The 18,038-nt window shown below is 41.5% G+C and overlaps 1 protein-coding gene across 4 annotated transcripts in view; it reads right to left on the bottom strand.

Moving 5' to 3' along the window:
• The window catches only part of KCNH1 (potassium voltage-gated channel subfamily H member 1), a 185,363-nt gene that overhangs the window by 96,319 nt on the left and 71,006 nt on the right, over positions 1-18,038 (bottom strand). The window lies entirely within an intron of this gene.

Genomic DNA, 18,038 nt, shown 5'->3' with positions numbered 1-18,038 from the left:
AAAAAAAAGAAAAGAAAGAAAATAAATAAATAAAAAATATAAAGAAAAACAATAGGTATAATATAATACGTTGTGTTGATTAGCCTATGTTCCAATGTGCTGTAAAAGACAAGAAATGCCAAGTCCATGGAAAGGAATGCAATTTTGGTGCTTCGTTAGGGAGGCCTGATGAGCACAAGCATTTTTTGCAGGTCAGACTTAGCATTACAAGCAGATGACCTCCGCCTGCTTTTGTGATGACAAGTCCTGCAGCACAGAGTTCCCGAAGCACAACTATTTGTCTTTGTCCATCAAACAATTCAGTAGCATCCAAACCCTTACGGAACCACAACAGAGGAAACAAGAATTTTGAGACAAATAGCTTGACAGCAGACACTTTAAAATTTCATCTCTGGTTTATAGTGCCTGTGTTGAAATGCCATCAGTGACAGATTCCCAAGCTCTAAGTGCATTACCACAGTAGTAAGCCGAGTCATCATTACCCACCTCGGTGTGACAACAACAATGCATCAAAGCAGAAGATGGAATATGTAATAAACAGCTACCATGGGTCAGTGATTTATAGATGTAAGTTTAATAATACATAAAAACTCACATTATGTTTTATATTCTTCAGGCAGAAGAACAGCAAGGCCTGAGGCGAGAGCTAAAGCCCTCAAACGCAGACCGCCACGCTGCTCTTCTGACTGCACTGGGCACTGACACAAAGCCAGCCAGTGAATCAAAATGTGTATAATAATGAACATAAGATAGAAAATAGGCAGTATTTCCAGTAGTGGAAGGAAGTAGATGAAAAGGCACAAGGCTCAAGGAAATCCACCTTCCGAAGGGCAAGATGGGACAGGAGGTTGGTGGCAGTCTTAGTGGTTGTGTTTTGATGTCTTGCAGAGGCTGGGGCTGGGGCTGTTTCAGCTAATCCAGCTCTGAATGAAAGGGAAGGACAGGAAACCTCACAGGGAGCTTTCCTGTGTCAGGAATCAGGCTGGCGATAAGCAGGTGAGAGGCTGAGTCTGCAGTCAGGGAGAGGAACAGTCAGACTGCAAACGTGCTGACAGCCACCAGTAAGTGCTCTGGCTTGCTGAGGACGTTCTTCCTCTTTATCATTTCCTGTCCCTTAAAACAGGCACTGAATTGTCAGTATCATACGTGTTCCACTCTCAGATAAAAATAAATAATTGAAAATCATATTTATTAAAAAAAAAATAGTTTATTGCCTTATCTAAACCCCCTTTTTTGCTGTTACTCCTTCCCTCACCCCCTTTTTTTTTAATATATATATTTCCTCATTCATTCCTTTGAGTGCAGTTATTTATTCAGGTCAGCATTGTAGTCAGATATCCATAAGCCAACTAAGATGATTTAGGGTTTTATGACCAACAACAACAACAAAAACTTTAATAACGTGCAGGAGAAGCTTACAGGACTGTCTTTTCCCTGATCATTGAGAGATGCAATTTAAAATCAGACTAGCTCAAGGTCTTCACACAGCTGTTCCTCTACAGAATTCCTTCTTAATGTTGTATAACTTCTTGATTTTCACGAGTTCCTGCTGAGACCAGCTCCCCCCTTTTCCCACTACCCCTCTGTACAGACAAGTGGGAGCTTGGACCTGGGGGCACTTGCCTGGCTTAGCACAGCTACCTCTTTGCTTCCTCAGTCCCCTAAACTGATCAGGATGCACTATGAAGTACTAACATTTGTATCCACAGTGCAAACTGAGTGAATTAAATCTGAACAAGGCTCTCAAGCCCGGTGGGCTCCATAACACCTCAGGAATGCTAGACAGGTTAAAGGCTGCACAGGAATCTCAGGTTTTAGCCAACCGCAGCTATTACTGTAGATGTAGATCCAGGGATTTTGCTATCAGAAATGGCACAAATAAAAGCAACTATTAAGAGGAGAGCAAGGTACAGAGTTCAGCTTTGAGAGACAATTCTAACAAATCCCGAACTCCTCTTTCAGGACCAATTCATCAGTCTGCCTTCAAGTGCCTGATGTGCTGGACAGCTGCCATATAACTTACTTGCCTTGGAGCAAATACAAAAACTGGTATTTAGACACACAGCTTGTACTTAAGTATCTTTGTCTCCAGTGGCTGCATAAACGTTTCAGGGATGGTCCTTGATTTTCCATGATTTTACTTATTTCCTAAAAGATTATCGCTAAGAAATCTTGGTCTGATGTTTTATCCTGTTCAAAATAAAGCTTTGTTACAAGGCACCAAACACCACTTCAGACACTTGTGCAGTTTTTGTATTGCAGCTGATGATTACCTTGCATTTTAGGGTAACAAGCTGCAGCATAACCAAGGTAAGAAAACAAAGGGCATTACCTAAAATAGCAAGCCACCATCTAACAACCCTGCTTAACATGCAATATCCATCCAGAGCTAAAACAACAATGGTCACTCAAACTACGAAAAATGCTAAAACTGCACTATTATTTTAGGATATGATTCTGTATCCTCTAATTATCTGTATAATTAAGCTATGAATTTATGGATATGATTACATTTGACCTAGAATGACCTGAATGTTCAGACAGGTTGAAAAGGCAGCTCTGCCTCAGCCCAATTCAGTTGGTTGGCATTGCAATATATAACCTTATCCAAGACATACACCTGGATAAAATATCTAAAAAAAGGCACTTTCTCATAGCGAGAGGCCCATATCAAGGTGTGGAATTTGAACTCCAGACCTGCTTTAGAAGTTTTCTTTCCACCTAGGAGGCTATTCACACCAAACCTCACAGACAAGTACACTTAAAAATTCCAATCTAAACTTCCCCAAATAAGCCCATCAAAAGAGACTCGAGCCTCAAAAAATGAATGTGAGTCAAGGCTGAAACACTGAATATGAGTCAAGGCTGAATATGAGTTTAGGTCTCTAACTCGGTTTCCACAGAGTGATACCTTCTCCTTCTTCCATATATGTCCAGAAAACTGAATTCCACATGGAGTTACAATGAAGTTAAAAAAGATCTTAATGCACAGTCCTAGATTTAAGTTAGATTACCTTTCTCCTAAAAATTCACTTCTTTTGGCAGGCTCCTGAGCTGTTTCTGCAGGAGAGCAAAGGAAGTCCATTTAAAGCCTTGGCTGAATCTCATAAAACAGACCTTCCCCTCGATTCTCAAGTGCAGCCTCACCAACTCAGACTTGCAGAAACAGATGGTAAGAAGGATTTACCCCTTACTTCATTTCAAATGTTTTATTCTGTTGAACAACAACAAGATGTCAGCTTCCTTTGACACATACATACAAAACCATGCCAAATAATTTTTTTTAAAAAGTAGAGAATATTAATAGGGACACAGGGACTAGCAACATATAGATTATTTCTCTGTTTAACTTCAATTTATGCCTGAGCTAAACCAAACCTGAAACTCTGATGCTATGAGTCCTGAAGAATGAAGAATGCTTCAGAGAAGAAAAAACAAACAGACTTACTATATACGCTCCTTAATCTATGAGTATTTTGTTTTAAAAACACACATTACCTTTCCCTTACTATGTCCTGTGTTGCCCTCTGTCATGCAGATGAAAACACGACCCCTGAACCACTGCTATTTACACAGACCTTTACCAGGTTCCCTACAAGAAACCAAACCAGGGCATCCAAAACGGTGCAAGTCCCACTGGTAGGATTCTGCAGCAGTGAAAGTCATCCAGAAACATCATTCTTCTGCCAGCCAATACAATGATGAAAACAGATGACAGTTAGGCATAGAGTCACAGGCAAATTCTTATCTGTAGGTTTCTAGGCCACCATACTTGTGGGCATCTGACTGTCTCATGTTCTGGCAGACAGCAAGACCTGCTGATTCAATGTCTAGGAATGTAATAGGCCTACTCCAGCAAAAGTAAAATGAAGGCCCCATCCGCCCCTTTACTGTCTAGCTACATGAAGCCTAAATAAAATAAATAAATAAATAAAAGAGGACATTTGATTCTTCATTTCAATTATTACAAGGTGAGCAATCCTAGAGCAATTTCCACTGCAAATTGCAGCTACGATGCTCCAGTATGACAATTATCTTGGCAAGAAAAATTATTGCTGCCTACATTAATTTTTCATTAAAAAAAAAAAATCCCCAAATTTACAATGCTTAATTTATCATTAGCTAACCACTTTATTACTATTAAAGACACATTAAAGCCATGGATATTTGCTGCCTAAAATTGGGTAGAGACATTAGCATATTAAACATTGACCTTTTCCTGCAAAGAAATAGTTAGCTGTGTCCCTTTCCTTTCTTTCAAAGGAACAATGAAATGAATCCACTGCAATACATCACAGCCCCAGAACCTTCAGAAACAAACACTCTCCTCCCACAGGAAGAAAGTTGGGGAATTTACGACAGAACAAAACCTCGAGATCCTTGTTTCAGGACTGATTGAACACCGTGACATTAGACCGCTGCCCTATAACAGTGACAGTGCAGGTCGTATGGTTTCATGTCCAGCATCCAAAGGTCCCTGGAGCTGTTTGCTGCAGTTTGTGGAGTTGTCTTATGAACTCTGTAGAAATGATGAGTTCTTTAGTAGTCCTATGTGAAAGGGACAACAGAAATAAAGAAAAAGGACTGGGGGAAAGGAGGGGAATGCCCTCGCAGGGCATGGATTTGACTCAAGCAAGGCCACAAGTGTGCCACATAGGAAGGTCGCAAATTAATTTGACCCTAAAAGCTTCGTTGGATGCATCACTGGAAGAAGGCAGTGCGGTGGCTTTTGAGAAGCAGTGTCTAGGAATAAACCTGTTGCGACCATGTCTACACATAGACCAAGGAGAAAGTATCTTCTGCAGAACAAGCAAAAACCTGTTCTAGCACTGCATACAGAGCTGCAGCACATCAAGCAGAGAGCAAACACCTCCTCTCCATGAATGTCGGGATCCCTCAGAAAGAACAGAGGATTTTTTCTCCCCACCAAGACATAAATATTCTTCTCTTACAATAGATAAAGAAAAACACATTGTCCTCAACAACGTGGCCACCCATTTACAATGCAGTCTGTGTCACCCCATTTAAGCCAGCGTTTAAATAACGTCAAAGATAAAAGCATAGTAATTTCAATAGCCAATTACCCGCATGAGTGAATCATGAAGGTCAGATACAGGTTGGAAAGGTCACCAAATAATCTGCTACTTTTAATGATGTAACAAATAAGAATAGAGAAATAAATACAAGTCACGGTAGGTCTCAGTTACTGCAGATAGAAGACCTGGGAGCTGATTTTAGAATTATAAGAGGAAGAATTTCTATCTGTAAGAATGAGAGGTTTGCAATTACCCCAATTACAGATGTAAGTGCTGCATGCGGTTCCTGAGATGAATCATCAGATTGATGATGATTTGTTCAAAATGCACTCATCCAAATCCCTTGCATACAAAATGTGTGCATAAGGACTAGATAGCAACAAGTGAGACCAACACCAACCAGCGAACAACCTCTCACATCTTGCCCCCGAGACTTGCAGTTCTTCCTAAAACTGAGCCGCCTTCACTTGCACTTTCTAGAAAGCTGATCCAGAAAGTCTGTCTGCCTGCATATCAGCTCTATTTAACAATTTTTAAAACCTCTAAAACAAAGAACCTCTCTTTCATACTTAAGGATTACTCTGTGCTAATCTAAATAGTATTCAGAGAGCAAGCACCTGGGTTTACAAACAGTAGATGACTGAAATGTATCGCTGCACTTTGTTTCACTAACGGGTTTCTAGTGCACATCAAGTTCATGCATAAGTTGAGAAAAAACACAGCCTTGAAAACTCGTAATATGTCACTTCTCACTGAAGAGGAAACATAACAGTAAATTAACCACAAAAAAACGCACATCCCAAAGGCATTTTTCAGATAACACGTTGTGAGGTCACACAAAATCAACATTGATCAGATAAAAAGAAAAGCAGAAATTAATAACTGTATGGATTATAACATAATCATATGAGGAAAACACATTGTTTTTAAATGTGCAATTAGAACAATGTAAGAGCTTATAATTGCTTGAGATTAGGGGTCTTGATTAGTGGTAATTATTCCTACTTAAGGGTAGAGAGTATGCAGTTAAAAGAAAAACACTGCACTGTTAATTACAGCCAGCACGCAAATACCAAACTGAACAGGTATCTTATCAAGGCATTATTTACAGCACTAGTTTAATAGAATTGTTATTTGTAGACTTGCAACTTTCAATCGGAGCATCTAAAATAAGATTTACTTATCTAGTATCTATATAACCTTCTAGAACAGTAGAGAATTTAAATAGGTTGCACCAGTTTCTATCAAGACAGATGCAGAGCTGCTTAATTTGGTTCTTCTTAGGAGGTTTTGTATTTTATAAATATTTTTCTTACTTGTAACCTTTTGCTTTAATAAAAAGATAAAAGCTAGGCAATGTATAGATGTATCATTTCATTCTGCTAGTAAAAACACAAATGTAAACAGCCATAATCTAATAGGTCAATTAATATTATGTAGTTTGTGTATTTTCACAACATATTTGCATAATACTTTCACAAGGTATAAAACAAATTATAGTTGCTTAGCATGTACATGAATTCCTGCATTTTACAACTTGGGAAAAAAATGTTTTTTGAAGTGAGTTTCCAGAGGAACTGTCTCTGCTGCTGTTCCAGTGCCTGTTCGTGCTGGCTCTTCCCACGGCTCTCTATTCTCCCAGACTGAACTGCTGCACTGAACTGCTCCACCTCCCTCTGCTTTCACTCCACCAGCTTCTAAATTTCCCCTCAGTTTAGGTACCCTACAAGCAAGAGTAGGGTAGTAGCAATGGCAAAAGCTGAAGGACTGGCACACAATTATCAACTGAGCAAGCCCAAAATCAACGCGATGACAATGAGCAAAGCAGAAAGTCCGAATAGGCCATGTGGAACGTGAACGAGCATCAAGCTATGTGGCAGAAGCACTTGACTTCTAGGATGAAAGGTGAGAGACCACAGGCAAGTTATATCAAGCTCTTAGTCAAATCCTACTGCAAATCTTCTCACACTTGTCATTGCATTTGCTGCCATCACGCTGCTCACAACAGACGGAGCACAGGAAGAAACACCAAGCCCCAGCTACGATGGAAATGTCCCTGTGCAGAAGGACAGGCCACTAGTAAGGAGACAGCTGAGAGGGGGTAAACAACAGAGCATTACAGACATCATTTTTTCCCTTCCCACTCCCCCCCAAAAAAAGAAAACCAACCACACAGACCAAGAACTGCAATGGAATACAAGTCAGAGACATAAACAAGGGAACAGCTGCTCTAAGAAGCCACTTGAGCAACTACCAAGGACTGCAGTCCCAGAAACATCTGTGCACCTTAAAAATAGGCTGTCTGCAGCGCGTAAGGGCACAACGGGAAGAGTTAAGAGCAGCTCTGGAACGAACACCACAGGCAAGTCTCACTCCTCCTCTCCTTGCACCCTTTCCTAGCGATACAATATAAAGGCAGATTGCTACTACAGCAGCAGAGACCTACAGGCAAATAACCTCCTCTTACCTCAGGGACTTGACACCACTTACATTTTGCCAGTTTAAGGCTTACCATGGAAAAAGAGAAGTAAGTGTTGGCAAACCACCAAGCCTTCCGATGACACTAAACCCCAGCATCCCTAAGGACGTTTCAGAAGCGAAGTTTCTTGATTTTGATTTGATCTGGCAGCACCCACGCAGCTGGTAGCTGCAATCGCAGGTGTTTTGGCTCACAAGGATTTCACAAGCCTGGGCATCGTGGGCATCACAGATCTCTGACTAGCTTTGCTTTTGCTTTCAGCATGTTTGGGCTGAGATAAACAGCACGGGAAAACACAGACCAAAACTGATCAGAGCAGCGATCAGAGCCAAAGCGAATAAAAGCCAGTAAAACAAACTTCGGCACGAGCCATGCAAGAGCTCTCCAACACAAACAGCTCCAGAGGAGGGCCAACACCAGGCTGCACTCTGTGGAAGGCTGCTCCTCGGATCCAAGATCCTGCTTCTGAAGAGAGAGGATAAAAGGCCCCCGGAAATCTGTGCAAAGGAAGGGTGGGTATCACCTCCAGGGCCAAGGCCTAAACCCCTGTCGGTGTACAGCAGCATCCAACTGAATTAACATAAATTAACACTGTAAGGTATGGATTTTGTCAAATTAGGAAGCATCTAGACAAGTAAAATGGCAAGAATCCCGATGCACAAAACTCGTCGTTCATTTGTTTTGATAGTTCAGTGTTGTATTTACAGTGAAAGGTGCAAACAGCCATCCAGAGGGGGATCTAGTGGCAGCCCCAGACTCCAGTGCAGCCAAGATGCTTGCAGAAAAGCAGATTACCAAAGCAACCAGATGCACAGCAAGTGGGAGCTAGCCTGTGAGGAGCTGGATGTATTCCTGGTTGCACAGTGAAGTGCTAAAGAGTCTAGTTGTGTATTATAGTTCTGCTGTAAAGGGCAGCCAACATAAGACACAAACACAACACTGAAAGGAATTAGAGAAGAGCATCCTGCGTACGAGATGTCAAGCCAGGGGACTTTGAATCTCCAGCCATGAGCTTCTCTCACATTCAGGAAAGCTGGCCTGCAGGTTCTTATTCTCTTAACAGCACTTGCACATCAAGGAGTTCACCTGACTCTTCTCACTGAAATTATCTGAAGGGATGAATTTTTCTCTAAGGCCCTGTACTTCACTTACAGGTTAGGCCCAATGGGATAACATCGGTTTATATCCAAAGGTTTATCATAAAACAGCTATGAAATGACATGCTCTGCTTCAGCTTACAGGTAAATTCTTAAACCTGCATAATTGCCATGACTAACTCCAAACACAGTAATGCCCAGAAACTAATTGAAATTAAGGCCTTAGCCTTTGACACCAAAAAGACCTTGAGAGGGTCGCTGCAGTTTGATCAATGAGCCCACAGACAGCTCCTGGCAGAATCAAATTTTATTTCAGTCAAAATACAACAATATGGAATAGCAAGAGCAACTGGCAAGAAAACAGGCAAGGGGAAATGTCAGCAAGATTACTGAAAGGTTTCTGTAAAACTAGAGAAAAAGAAAGATAATTCCACAGAAATTGTACTTTCCAGTTACCTCTTCATGCTTTATCCCCTGTTACACGGGTTCATCTCTGATAAGAAAAGGCAGAACAGCCTGAAAATGTCCTGATTTTCACAACTAGTTAAAGGGGGAAAAATAACCCAACAGCTACATTTCCTATAAATAACAAGATATTTATCTGAACATCTTCAGGGGGTCAGGAAGGGTTATAAATGCGGAGCAGTATCTTGATGATGCTGTAACTTTTAAGCATGTGTTCTCCAGCGAATGCTAAGCCTTGCTCTAGACCACGCCAATTTGATTATCGAGAGGAAACTAACTGCACAAACAGATTACAGCTGCAAAAACCATCTGTATTCCAAACATACGAGGCCAGATTCACCACTGGGACACTTATCAACATGGGATGACTTTAGCTCAACATACTCACTAGCAGGTTTCATAATGAGGAAAATTATTAAAATAGTAAAATCTGATTAAATCCTCTGCAATTTGCAAGAAAGGACACCATTTTACTATTTTGTAGAATTTTATGGACAATAAAATTTAAATTGTCTAGAAAATTGAAATGGATTTCCATTTCATTTCACAGCACTAATGAACAGATCACTATTTAAATGAAGACTGAGCCATTTAAGGGCATCATTTTTCTTCTACAATTTATACAGGGTAATGCATGGCCATTTTCAATTACTTGGTTAAAATTAAATCTCCAGATACTCTTTATAGGTTTTTACTGATTTGTACCCATACGAAGGCTTTTGCTTTGAAAGTTGTTTTTTATCTACCCTCAGCTTATCTGGAATGGTTACCCTCAATTAGAAGCAAATTCTGATTTTTTTAATCTATTACTGAAATAGACCTGCACGTAAAGAAATAAATAAAAAATAGGAAAAGATTAAAGGAAGGAGGAAGAGTTGTTATCTTTTCATGTGAAACTGGTTACATTTGTGGTTATTCTGGCTCCTGTTTATGCTATTTCCTCTGTGATTTGTATGAAGTTTTCCACAAAGCCTTGGGGGAGGGAAATAGAGGAGCTTTAGGAGGCAGTTTTTTACCCAAACTTTCTGGCCCTTTTCCTACAATCCTGCTGCACATCAACCGACATTTACATATACTGAAACCTAGACTGTATTTTCCTCGACCACATATGCAACACAAGCATATGCTGGCTACAGTCACTTGCTGAGAAGTGCCCCGGCAGCATTCTTCAGGATTCTCATACTTTAAAGTGAGATATTTACATATACATTTACATTCACAATGATAAATGGATTCAGGTTGATTCTCTCTACTCCAACCAGAGTGCCCATGTAAGTTCATAGCTGGCTGCATTTCATGTGGGTAAGTTCAGATCTGCATCCAGCAGTAAGAATATAAGGAAGAAGGACCCAAGGCCTCCCCTGAGGCTGCAATGATCTCACTTCTTATTAGCAATGCACTTAAACATAAGCTTTAAACACTATTCTACAGGTGTGAGCATGTATGCCTGCAATTAAAGTTAAGGACACTGTTAGGAGAAATACTGAGACAAAGAAGCTCTCGTCGACCACTAGCTTTAAACCACTAACTTAGAAAAGCTTTTGCTGTTTATGCAGCAAGTACATCACAGTCTTTTTATAGGTTTTGTCTTCTCTGGGAAAAAAATGAAAAGGTAAGATTTTAATGCCTATTAATTATCCCAGGATAAAAGCAGAGTGGGATGAAGGCACTATGGTTCCATTGTGAAGTGAACCAGAGGTGGGTGGCAGAGAGCTGGCCTTACCCAACGAGCTGATATAAAAATTGTACATCTCTTGTTCCACATCACATTCCACAGAGAAGTGACATCCCCAGATTAGCTACATTGTACCCAAACCAAAAAGCTAGTTAAAGAAAACCCTCAAAACAAAATGTACATTTGAGAGAGAAAACCTGGGTCTTCTTTAGTGTACCTGGCCTTCATTTACCAGCACCTTGGAAGCTAACTTTGCTCCAGATGGTCACACTGCAAAACAACCCATGATCTATACACCAGCTGCACAGAGAGGTTGTGTTAATCATCAAGGAGTTGTCAAGCCCATTTAGCTGACAGGCCAGCAGCTGGAGTTAAGAGCACCACTGCACTTGACCTGATAGTGGTGTAGAGGAGGATGAATGGATACCCAAGTTAAGAACAACAACTAATTCTCACTTCAGGTTCACTTTGCTGTGAAATTAAGCCCTTAAAGCTATTGCACTTAACTGGACTTATACGTGACTGCTTGGCTTCCCTGCAGCTTGGGTTCTGAGGCTTCTGATGCAATAACCTTGGTAAGCCAGGTTCCCAGAGTAGTGTTACTTCAATAACCGCAGAAAGATTGCACGATGCTCTTCAGCTGGCACTGAGTGACCTGCAAATCCCATCTTGCACACACACACATTTTACTTCTGGCTGCAACAAGTACAAACAGGTTACGTGACTATATTCCACACTGGGTTTTCAAATGCTTCCCAAAGAAACCTAGGGACAAACCAGTCTAAAAGCTTCCCTTTTCTTATGTCATTAAATAGCTCCAAATATTTAATGTTGTTTACAACACAAATAAGAATACTGAAGTTTTTAATTACGTTGGGTAAGCCAGTGAGGTCTGCAATACAGATGACATTCACAGGTGAAGACTAATTTGAGCTGGTTAAAGACTAATTGTCACCAGAATGACTGGGTCTGAGTCATGCTCCTCCCACACACTAATCACAGATGTGCTTGCAAACCAGCATCAATAGGTGCACACAGTGTGTGCAAGAATGTGAGACAGGAAAAGTTCACAGTCTGTGGCTTCTCTAGGGGGCCTGCTTTACTGATGAGTGAAATGACGGATTAGCGAAGACATAACTTATTAAAAAGTAGCTGAAGCAACCATATGGGTTTTTTAATGAGAAACCATGGATGACTGCATGTGAGAAGAATATTTTTCTCTGGAATGGTGAAGAGGGTTATAGCCTAACTTTCAGAAATGTGTAATCATTACTGTCCCTACGACCTCAATCTTGAAAACACTTGCATTCCAGGCTGACCTTGCTGTTTACCAGAGCTCAGCAACACTAAAAGCAGCAGAAAAGGGAGGCACATATACAGTTGGGCATTCTACACCCAACTTCTTAAAAAACCATCATTATACTCAGGGGGTAGATGTAATTGTGTAAGGGACGTTGCCTAATTTCTTTCTGAAGTAAACATTATAGATTTATATAGGTGACTTCTTTGCAAAGTATGTCAGGTAGCTGAGCCTTGTGCTTTGGTGAGTGTGATAGCAAGCCAGCATAAAACACAAATATATTTGCACATATACCAATGTATATAGTGAAAAGTAATGATGTAGTATCACTAATTAGAATGGGGAAGGCAGATATCTTTGCACATAAACACTTGCATCTCTGCTCTCACCCCTCTCTAGAGTTACGTATTTTCTGGCAGGCAGGAAGCTTTATTTGGCCAGTTGCACAAGAGAACACCTACAACCCTAGCACTCCCAAAAGATCCTAGGAAAAATACTGGTACTTTCTAAGGCCTGTGTAAGTGGTTTCATGTGCGTGCATCAGCACAATCACAGGAACCACAGGGATATAAGGTGGCTGTAGCAATTGGTAAAAGTATTCAGAATCTCAAGTTTTATGTTAGCCCTAGCATGTCATCAGGGCTCACACCTCAAAAGAAACAGTTCATCATCACGATACCGGGCAGCTAATATGAGAACAGTGTCTTCTCCTGAACTTAAACCCTGATCTTTGGATTCCAGAACAAGATGTCCTCGCAGTGGAGATTCCTGCTCTCTGCTGACGCTATATACCGGATCCTGCTTAATTTTGCACCAGTCTTGAGGCTGTCACTATGCTGACAGTTTTCCCCAATACTTCTAGCAGATTGAGAATCATTTTCATAACATCAGAGGACTTCCAGAAGAGGAGTTTTTGCAGTTATCACAAGTCTTTCCCTTGTTTCAGCACTGAAGCACTTGTCTTCTGTAATTCTCTGCCACGTACAGTATCACCCAAATAGCATCTACCATCTCCTCTTATATCCTTCCTTTCCATTGACAGAGGACACAACAAGATCTTACAGCTCATGCAGTCATTGAAGACGAACAATATGATTTGGGCAAACAGTTGCTGTAAATATATTATACGTCATTTACTGGCATTGAAGTTATCAAATTATAAGGAAGTAAAAATGCAGGAACACAGTTTAGCACTTAACAAATTGTGGTAATAATCTGCATGCTCATCTTTTAAAAGCTATGTGAAGAACGATTTGTAAGCTGTGCGTGCTACTGTGAATATTCATTTATCCGTCTTAGGAACGAAGCACAGATAGAAAGCCTCTCAGCAGCCAAGATGTTTTATACTATATAGCTACTACTGGCTGACAAATATTAATGATTCTTGACAGAATACTTATCTTTGATCTGTTGCTGTAATCAATCAGCGCATGAGCACCAGGCTATTAAAATATTTTTCTGTCTAGCTCACTTGACGCGGTTTGAAGGGAACACAGCCTCAGTTTTGGGTCTTGTTTGTTTGTTTTTAAATCAAATAAGAGAATCTGCCTGCAAACTACACAGCTAGATTTTCTGGATAAGTGTGTCTTGTCTCCTAAATATTGCTCCTTATGCTGAGCTTTCTGGATCTGGTCACCACAGTTTCAGCTCCCTCTGACAAATGTTCCTCTGATGGATAAACATTTATCCTGCCTTTCTCCATATACCCTATGTGAGAGCATACACTCTTCTTTAAACTGTTTCCCCCTATCAAATTCTTGTCACCTGCCCGGCCCAAAAATATTCTTCATGCGTCCTTCCAGGAGTTCTGCCCTCCTATTTTGTCTCACCTCTTCCAATTTTCTATTCAATACTCTGTCTTCCTCCAGCTTCTCAGAAACCTGTCACGGGAACAGTGATTTAGCAGTCTCTCTGCACCACAGAGCCTGCAAAATTTAAATCAACAGCTTAGCAGACCTATCAAAGAGGCTGCCAGACCTTCTTGGCCTCACTAGAGAAGCCTAATGACTAGGAGGGAATCAAAGTTAAATTAGATGGTCAAGAACAGAGAGAGCCTTCACGGGTTGGAGAGGGGGAGGGACAGGGATGTGAGCCTAAGTAAGAGTGGGGACAGAAGAGGAGAGAAAGAATCTACACGAGATTAGGAGGGCATGGAAACAGAGAGAAACAAAAACTGGCATAAGTCACATGGAACAGAAAGCACCAGATGACAGCTGAACCGGTCAACAATAGAGAGAGAGTTTAAACATCCATTTTTTGGGGCAGGCTTGACTTCGGTGATACCAAAGTCCTCGAAGTCAAAAAGACACTTCAGCAGCACTGCAGAGCAGGAATAGCTGCACAGCAATACGGTATGCTAGAAGACTGTAGGGCTGTACTTGCAAGAAGTGCAAAGCAAGAGAGGCAAGGCCTGCAGAGCAGAGACATGGCACAGTTGGCATCAGGTCCCACGGGACAGCATGTGCCAGAGCTGGGAATGGAGCCCAGCCCGGCCTCCTCAGTCCCGCTCCCCTGTGCACCAGCCCCCACTGGCTCTCACTGCACTTGCAGCATTCTTCCGTATCAATGGGATAAGCAGCAGAGTTTCTTCGACCTTTTGCCCATCAGTTTATTTCCTTTGCAGGCCATAAGATCCATTTTCTGTGTGTCCATAACCTTCTGCAGCTTCTAGAGGCTAGCAAGCATCGACTGCCTCCAAACGTGAGGTAACCAGCTCCCAGTAAGACACAGAAACAAGTCTCTAGGTGAATCGTCATTTCTCCAGGAAAAAGCGTTCATACCAAAAGCCTGCTTAATGAAGAAACAAGTCTTATTCACTAATATCAGCAAGTGAAATGCAGAAGTAGTAGGCTGAGCTGTGCCTAGCAAGCATCCCTAGAAGTTTTATTGGAAGAGTGTGTGTCAGTGCACTGACTGCAACGCACGACCCTTTAGACCATGCAAGTCAGCTCAGAGAAACACAGTGGCTGTAATAACAAATAGTACAGTGAGAATGTTGTCTTTGCTAGAGGCTAATGAAAATAAATTGCTTTTTTTAATATATATCTTAAAGCAAATATTCTATGATTGTTATTTACTTTTCTCCATTTTTTTTTCCAATGCTGAAAGCTTAGGTAATAAGTCAGAAAGATGAAAGAATAAACACTTTAGAACAAGTCAAGGGGAACAGACGAGAAATCCAGACAGATTATCGCTGAGGGCACTAAACAGAACAAAAATGTTGGGTCCTAACGGTATCGTCCATACAAAGCCTAAGTAAACAGGTTGTCACAAGCAGGGTGTAAAAGGAAGGGCTGACGTCCTTTGTGCTATTCTGCAGTCTGGCAGAAGGAATCTTCAAGAGCTTCTGCACAGCCACAAGTCTCTTAACAGCATTTTCACTTACCCAATTTCTCCTTAACGCTGTGCCATTAGGGACAGCATTCATCCATCTAGACATCACTGCTCTGCAGTTGGAAATTGGGGAGGCACTGGTTCTTCTGTGTATGCTGCTGATATCATGAACCTTTTTTCTTCTCCAGTTGTGTGGATCTGTTTTACTAGAAGCCTTCCCTATTTGTCATTTTTCTGCCACTGACAAAGCAGAGCTGTCAAATTCTGAACAGTTCTAAATGCTACCTCATGCCATGCCTCATGTTAGTGTGGTCTGAGAAGGGCACAGGTAAGATGGAAACTGCTCGGTAAATCATGTTTGACTGGATTCACCATCAGGATTCCCAACCCAGAACACTCAGGACTGCATTTTCACGTTTCTAATCCAAGTGCAAGAGGGAGAAAACACATGTGCGTTGCACAGAAGGCAGAAGATTCTTAGAAGAATTCTTCTTATACTTCACCTTACACATCAGTAATATGTTTCCCCTTACAGACACTGACCACTGTGATCTGAGAATCACCAGCAGCTAATTCCCAGTCCTGACTCCCTCTGCTTGTACTCAGTCTCCTCTTCCTTAGCCTTGAAGGGGAGCAATGTCTTTCCCTGCTTTTTGTTTGCTTTTCCAACAGCAGTATGATAGTGGGAATGTGTTGTCACAGCAATCTCATGAACATTCATAAGTATTTTGTGAAATGTTTAAAAATACTTTGGAATGGTCAAGTGTTCGTTATCAGGGCTTTTTCCTTCTTGTATTATACTAACTTTGTACCATCAGATAGACTCGGGCTTCCAGCTAGACTAAACTTAGAGCAGTATTAAGCTGTAATGAATATAGATCCTTTTCTTAATCCAGTTTCATACTCCACATAAAAAAGACAACTGCTAATAAAAGTCCTTAAAAAAAAACATGACACACCTTCATCAACATTAAAATAAGACTGAAAGCACAGAAAAAGCTCTAAATACTAAAAGTTGCAAGCTGGAAGTGTGGGAACTCATTAAAAAAGCTCTGCACAAGAATGCTCAAGGCAAATGCCATTCAAACTTTTTCTACTCTGAAGTTATTTAATCGTCACAGCAATCACAAGGGATAAGGCAATGTATAAAGGAATTGGCTTCTGTAGGCTTGCTGCTGTTCAGTCTTCTGGAAAGGTATTCACTGTAAAAGTGCCATCAATTTAAAATGCTTCTCAGTTCTGAAAAGCAATCTTTCTAACCTGAGGCTTGATACTTCAAGCCGCACAGCACCCTCAGCTGTCACAAGCCAAACAGCACGGAGTTTCCGTGTGCCCCAAAAGACCAGAACCCCCAAACAGGGGCAGACCAAAGCATTCAGAAGATAGAAATACTGTTGAGAAGCGTACAACAACAGAAAAAGCTATATTCCTCCTTCTTTTGTTTCACCAATTCCAAAAAATCACCATTAAGATAACACAGTTCTTGCATTAACGCCTTCTACTCATTCCCAGAGCATTAACAACAAGGCCTAGCTGTGCAGCACCAGGAAAGCCCTTGTCTCCATGTAATATATGTCTGCATGGAGCTGCCTGGTTTCCCTCTTCACTGCACTTACAGTCACTTAGACCATTCTGCATAGACTGAATGATAACACGCTACAAAATCAGCGCAGAAATTTTTATAGACATTTAGATGATCGCAATTGCTACAAGGCTGTGGAGAAACCACTCCTAGGCATGTGCTGAAGCGTTCACATTTCAGAGACCCGTGGTCTTCTAAGAAAGGTATAATGGTATTAATGTTGCCATAGGACTTACTCCACCAGGTCTTGAGTCTTTTGTTGCTAAAGTAACCATTTCTTCATTGCTTTCTGTCAGCTACCAATCCATACCAAAGTTCTACATCTCTCCTTGCTTTCAGGAAAGCCACGGTCTGCCCCAGCTTTCCCAGCTACATGGTCAATGTGCTGCGAGGTGGTGCAAGTATGGTTTGCTCACAGGTGCTGAACTGTCTCAGATCAGAAACTACTGTCCAGGCACGAACTGTTTGTAATGCCTTTATGTAAAATACATCTCACCTCTGAACTAATACTCCCTCCCCATGTCCACACCTTCTTACCCTCTAAGTTACTGTCAAAATACCCCTAGTAAAGGTTTCTCAGTTCAAGAACTAAATCAATCCACCATGTCATTAAGTGACAGAGTCTACCATCAGGCTCCCAGTTAACAACCCAACATTAGTAGCATGTTTGAATTGCTGTTGTCTGCTCTAAAACATCAGCCCAAAGGCTGGAGCTTCCACACAGAGAAACAAGTATACAACACGATGAGTGGGGAAGGAAAGGACTTTCTTCCCTAACCAAGTCCTTCTCCCCGCTCACAGCATCAGCCAGGCACCGCTTAGCTGACAGACACTGTACAGCTACGCTGACACTTGGAATCACAAGATAATCCCAAGTTGGAAGGGACCCACAAGGACTATCAAGTCTGTCCCAGTGCCCGAGCACCCCCAGGGTGCAGACCCTTTCCATAACCCCCAGGCTGACCCTCCCCTGTCCCAGCTCCATGCCGTTCCCTCGGGTCCTGTCGCTGTCCCCAGAGAGCAGAGCTCAGCACCTGCCCCTCCGCTCCCCTCGTGAGGGAGCTGCAGGCC

This window comes from Anas platyrhynchos, chromosome 3 (genome assembly GCF_047663525.1).
Source record: "Anas platyrhynchos isolate ZD024472 breed Pekin duck chromosome 3, IASCAAS_PekinDuck_T2T, whole genome shotgun sequence".
NCBI lineage: Eukaryota > Metazoa > Chordata > Aves > Anseriformes > Anatidae > Anas > Anas platyrhynchos.
Note: the sequence above shows the minus strand (reverse complement) of the source record. Positions and strands in the feature narration are given on the sequence as shown.